Below are 6,750 nucleotides of genomic sequence, written 5' to 3'. Positions count from 1 at the left end.
AGTTCACTCAATCGGGTGCTCAGCTACTCTGCTGCAAATCAGTCCATTTGCAGAAAGTAGCTGGGAAATTCTCAGCCTGCTCCAAGGACTGACAATGAGGTGTGCTGAGTGTGCACACAGATGCAGCCCTTGCACCCAGTGGCTATGAGGACAGAGCCAGGGCTGGATTGAAAGTGAGTAAGGATGAGGGAGTCACTTCACTGGCAGGGGCACAGTCCCTCAGCACCCAATTAGGAAGAGCAGAGCAGCTGGCAGTGACTGCTGGTGACATTAGTCAGGGTCAGAGGAGCCTCATTTTGGGCTTGTCTGTCTGGTCTGAAGTCCGACAGGGAACTCAAGCCCACAGGATCTGGGTCTGAACATACCTGCAATATAGCTCAGCAAAGAAACCAAGGGCAAAAGCCTCAGCTTAAAGGTATCTCTTGAGAGGAAGAAGGAGCAGGCTTCTGCTGAGTCTTCCCACTGCTCTCTTCCAGGCCCCTCAGCCACATCATCAAGGCTGGCCCTGAGCCCCAGCAGCCAGAGCTTTGGGAAGGGAGAGGGTCACTGACACTAGTCTCATGGTTGTAACAGTAGAGCAAACATAGTGCTTTTAACCTTCCTGTGTTTCTACCAGGATGATGAATTTGTTGTGTACAGAACCCACGCAGGTTAAAATTAGATACGTTGTTAAGTTTTGCTTTGCTGAAGATCAAATAAAACAATTCTGGCCTGGAACTGGGATGGAAATTGAGGAAGATAACACTGAGTCGGAGTCACAATGTCATTTACAGAATGAGAGAAGGAATGTTTTCTTTTTGTATGCTGGCTTGCTACCAGCATTCCCTATATACGTATCACAACTCCTGTTAGAGTTCTTGCATGCAGCTAACATTAATAAGTAACTTGTAGTTTATTTGTGGATGTTACAAAAATTGGTCATTCCCATGTGGCATCTGTTTAACATTTCCTTACAGGTCTATTTCCCAGCAGTTGTTGCAGCTCCTCCTGTCACAGCATGTTTTAAGAGAAGCACAGGAAGCACTTCCACATAAATCATCAAATGGTCTTTTCATTATTCAAATGCAGGTTTTTAAACAAAGACCTTGTAAGGCCTTAAAGACCTATCATGAGCTCTTGGTCCCTTAGACAGCGTACAGCTCAAAAATGCAGTACAAGCATTCATGACAGAAAAGGAGCGTTACTTTCAGTTTACATGTTCTGAATTGCATACACGAACACAGGCCATTAATATAGGATTACTATCAAACTTGCTTCTGAAATGTATACTTTAAAAAAATCCACTTATAACATTTCACATACTCTTTTCTTTAGGCTATGAATTACCCAGTGCAAATATTTCAAATACAGTGAAAACTGGTCTTCAAGACAGACTGGGAAATCCTGTTCCTCTGGAAAGTGTTCGTTTCAAGGCGAGGATAATAGACTTTGTAGCACAGGTAAAGTATGCTATTTATTTATTGTCTTTCTCCATGTCAGACCTGAATATTATTTCAGTTTTTAAATAGTATTCTAATCATAAAAAAAAAATAAATAAATACAGAAATAAAAAGAGGCAATTCAGTCTTTAAATAAAGGGAAGTCCTGAAACTGAATGGAAACTGTTTTTATTCTCAGAGCTGTGCTGTCACACAAGTGCCAAAATCTTCTTGGTCAGTGAAAGGCTCGGCTTTTCTTTTTTGTAAGTTTTCTGTCTCCTGCAACTGCAGATAAACTTTCCACAGTAGAATTTGCATTCTGTTCCCTCCTAAAGACCTGTTTGCCACCTGAAACTGCTGAGAACTACCTAGCGTGATTGAAGGTTTCTGGAAATATATTTGTGTGTTTTGGTTTTGCCTGTGGCTGGAAAGCCTAAAATAGCTGTTGCAAGTAAAATAGCAATTAATACAAAAGAACTTGCTATTCTAACCTTTAAGTTAGCTAATAAAAGTGAACCAGGCAGGCTAAAAGTAAGAGCCCGTGGTGTTGTGGGTTGGTTTATTTTTAGAGATGGGGTACTGGTTAGGCTGCAGTTGGACTTGATGATCTTCAAGGTCTTTTCCAACCTGGGTAATTCTATGATTCTATGATTACCTCAGCACCACAAAGATTCTTTGTTTTTTTTTTACCAGTATCTACGCCCCAAGGACACATTCTGTCAAGCCACAGCCTTTTTCTATCCTGAGGCGTAATTCCGCAACCTACCCCTGCAACTGAGATCTGCACGGTTAGCTCTTCATCATGCTACAGCTATAGTTCTACTGACTTCTGTCATTTACGTCTCACTGCACAAGAATCTGTGTTCATGGGTTTCCAGAACTAAAGTAAATTGATAAGAGCACCTCATATTTTCTTTTTTTCCTGAAGGAAAGCAGAAGAAAACCAGGAGAGAAAAGAGTTTAAACTCTTTGTTGTTGTTGTGTGAGTCAGTACTTACATTATTCTCACACCCACAACTGTTGTCTGATTCTGCTTTTCTCAGGGGGCATTATCTTTATTATTTTTTTTGTTTAGCTTCCTGTGGAATTAATTACTTTACAGTATCATCTGTTCTATTGCCCAGTCCACCAGAGCAAAAAGGCACAAAGCATAAACCAGAAATGATGAGACAATAAGGGACAATAAGAATGGAAGCAAACGAGAATGAAGAATTCCTGGGGTTTTGTTAGGACACAGAGGAAGTAAAGAGAAGAACAGATGTGAAAGTCAGATGCAGTCTGCTATCTTGGAGACGGAATTTCTGTCACTGGAGGATAGATGCTATATGTGTACAATTAATACAGGCTTTCACAAACATCTCTTTCAGTTGAATTTTGAATACATTCCTGTGTTTATATATTCAGTTATTATATCTATTGATTTTATCTGATTATGTTTTTTCTACATCCTCCATTTAATCCTTAACAATCTAGATGAAGAAGCAAATCTTGAAGAACATGATTATACATCTCAGCTTGGAGAACTCAATTATAACCCAGTTTACAAGCTTCATTGCTGTTGAGAAGAGGGTATGTTTTCTGTTAAATGTCTTGCTCCCTCTATCTCATCTGTCAGAAGACTCTAAATTCTTTAACCTTACACATATCAAAACCAATCTTCATTTAGCTGAACAATGTTTATTAGTTTAGAAACAAAACTCTGATTTCTGAAAATATTGTTATTTCTTCTGCAGTGCAGCAAGTTATTTTTGTTATCTTTCTCACATTTTGCTGACATCACTTTCCAATAAAACCCTGTCCATCAGTGCGTTCCTGCTGGGAGCTGCCACAAGGGTTTGCAATTTGTGCTAGAGCTGTGGAAGTCAAGTTGTTCAAAGAGCAAGGCCATATGAAGCACACTCGTTAATCCTTCCTCATGCATGAGCCACAGAACAACTTTCTTCATAAAGAAGTCACAATACCAAACTGTAGCAAACTGACCACCTTGGTTGTAAATTACTGAAGAAATGGGTTTTGTATGGGAAAAGTTATTCGAGGAGAGTCTGTGTTGGGTAGTAATCACAGAAGGAAGCCAAAACTTGATTGCATTAGGAATTACTATTACGATTGGGATTCCTATAGTATTCCTATACTATTAGGAATTTCTTTACTGGAAATACACTGATCCTCAATATGGTCAGAAGTCAGAAGTTAGATTCACTACTTCTTGGTATACACTGAGTATTTTTAATGCACTACTGTATCTGCTTGTTCTGCTTTCAGTATGTTTTGAATGCACAATAGGAAATGCACTCTCTCTGTGTGACAGATTTTTCTGGTCTAACAGCTACCATAACTAAGAATTAAACAAAGACCGAAGAGAATGTTCAAGTTTGTAACTGCGATGAATTTTATTTGAGGATGCCAATGAAATTTGTTCTGCGGATGTTCCAAACATCCTGGAAATTATGGCTCAACAAGACACTGATTTCTTACCTTCCATGAACCGGGAACAAAAGCCAGTGGGATCTGACATCTTATTTTCAGGAGAACCTTACAGGATTCCTGCATTTGATGCATGTTCTTGTTACTAACATTTCTGGTATATTATCCAGCTGTGGTGCTGTACTGCATGTGATAATATGCAGTTATTGTTTATGAAATTTCCTTAGAGAGCTACACACTGCTGGTAAGTCTTCTGTCAGGAGTCTTCTAGATGCAGGATGCTGTGAGTGTCGTATTGAAATCCAAGCTGTGTTCTCCTAATGAAACTTGCCATAAAAACGCTTTTGTTTCAAGGTTCATTGCTGCACAGCAGAACAAGAACATGGTAGGGCTGGTAATGAAACTTCCTTTGAGAAATCTTTTTGTCTGTTTTTCCATTACTGTTGTTTAAAGTGAAATATGACACAGCGTGAATTCTGTCCCTTCATTCCTTACTGCTCTAATGGGTAACTTTTAAATGGAGAAAAAATGCCTCACTAACGGAGGAACTGCAAATACTTTTCTAAGAGGGAAAGAACGAACTTAAAATCTGCAAATTTCAACTTGAAAAAAAAAATGAATTTGTTCTGAAATTTCTTTTCAAACTTTTTAATGCAGTTACTTCTTACCGTGATGTAACTGCATGGGAAATGGCGGCAGAATAAGGTTCTGAGTGAAGATCATCCTCTTCAGGTACAACCAAGGTGGTTTATAACAACAGAGGAAGAAAGAAGCCACCAGAAACTTGAGATTACTCCTGTCATCTGGGAAGAAATGTTTGATCTCCAAAATCAGGTGCAGTACCAACAGTCTTTCTGTGCATTACTTAAAGTAAAATACATGTAGAAGGAAACAGTATTTTTACCTTATGCATGTCCTGCAATAAGCATTTTAAGCAAATGTATGTTTTGTTTCCCTTACAAACTGGTCTTAAGAAGCACATAATGGCCTCTAGGTCACGTTATGTTTTATTGCTGTCATGGGCAACTCACTAATGGGTGCCTAAGAAACTGTAAAATTAGAGCCAAAAGCAGTGATATAGACATAGTGATAAAGAGCCTCCATCAGTGTGCAGCTTGGAGAGCTCCTACAGTGTGTATGAAAACACACAGGGGAAGACAGACAGAAGTAGTAGATGCAAATAGTGCACATTAAGCAAAAAACTTAAAACTAATTGAGGTTTGGAGAATTGGAGTGAGTGTGGTGGGAACTTCTGCAGGACTGTCAGACCAGCTGAATGGCTGGTGAATTAAGGGCAAGCAGAACTGAACCGGTGCTATCCAAGCATCCCACAGGTAGGAGTCAAAGCAGGCAATGTTTTGTCTCGTTGTTTGGGTTTGACCCATGCAGCGGGACAAGTCCCTGTTCCACCTTAACCATCACCACTTGGTGAGCTGACCAAACTAGAGGGTGATGTGGTGATCAGCAACCAGATTGTGGGCCACACATTTGCTATCTGTACACAAGAAAGAGGTCTCCAGGTGTATTATATGATCCAAGTGAAGAGACTACTGAGGTGTTCCCCCAGCAGAAACTCCTGGCAATCAGATTGCTGACTTGTTTTACTCCCTTTTGCTGTGATCCAGTATGACAATTTGTATGCAAAAAATGGGAAAGTGTAACTAAGAAGAAATACGTATGTTCCTATCTTTTTGATGGGCTGCTTTTATCCAGTTATTTCTGCACACTGAACAATTACCGTATGCTGCACGTGGGGATACAATGGGGAACAGACTTGAGACGGACTTGACTCACAAAGCGAGCTTCAAGATTCCTTTTCTTGCCAGCAGAATTGCCAGCTGTTGAATTTTAGGAAGAAAAACAGTTTCTTACGGGCTTTTATGCCAAGTAAGTTTAGTATTCTAACAGGATCTCGCTTTTTACATAAATTGGGTATTTAAAGATTCGTGTAAAATGATGTATTGTTTTCTGAATTACCTTTTGGATGCAGAGTTGCTGTGTCTGGAAATTCCCTTTCATTTGGAGTGAAGCAAACAATTGTCAGGCAGGAATGTTTTTGTTACAGAGGAAAGGCAAAGGTCTGAAAAGGAGCCTGAAGGAATAGGCCTTCAGTGGGTCTGGATTACGCCAGGTACCAACTGATTGTGGTGCCAAAATGAGAAGCTAATATCCTTAATGCTTTATCAGGGAATGTAAGAGGTGAATAAAGAAGACAGGCAAGCCCTGCAGGGTCTTCTTCCCTCCCTTGAAACTCCCTGACAGAGGGAAAAATGGTTGTATCACTCGGGCTGCTCTGAGCACAAATACAGTCACACGGGCTGTTGGATAAAAGCACACAGGGTAACCCACAAAAGTGAAAGAATAGAACTTCACTGTGGGATTGGAATAGTGCAGATGAGTGCAAGTAATGGTCATGTATGTACATAGTTCCTGTATGGAAGGCTCTGCAAAGATGGGGCAGAGACAATGATGTGGTTTTCTCCAACAGATGACATGTTATGTAGGCTGTGTTTGCTGTACTGTGGATCACTTTCAAATAAGAAATCATTTCATTGTACCTCTAACAATATTACAGACTCTATTATAATAAATCTCCATTTCTACGCACAGCGGCGTTCACTGGGCTTTGGAGTCCGTCAGTTTCCATCTATTTGCTATCGACTTGAACTTGGGACAGACTGGGATTCTGCCACCAAGATGATGCCGGGGATCAAATGTAACCAACGGCAACTCTCCTCCTACTTAAAGCACTTCATGACTGGGATTGCTTAAGGTAAGAGCAATGTTAACACTCGGCTCAGTGCCGCTGTGTTTTGATGGCCACCGAACGCCGGCGCTGCCCAAAGCACTTTACGAAGCAAGACAAAGCCCACCGCTTTCCTCACACGCAGAACGCACCGGCCGCCCC

This window comes from Excalfactoria chinensis, chromosome 1, assembly GCF_039878825.1.
Source record: "Excalfactoria chinensis isolate bCotChi1 chromosome 1, bCotChi1.hap2, whole genome shotgun sequence".
NCBI lineage: Eukaryota > Metazoa > Chordata > Aves > Galliformes > Phasianidae > Excalfactoria > Excalfactoria chinensis.
Note: the sequence above shows the minus strand (reverse complement) of the source record.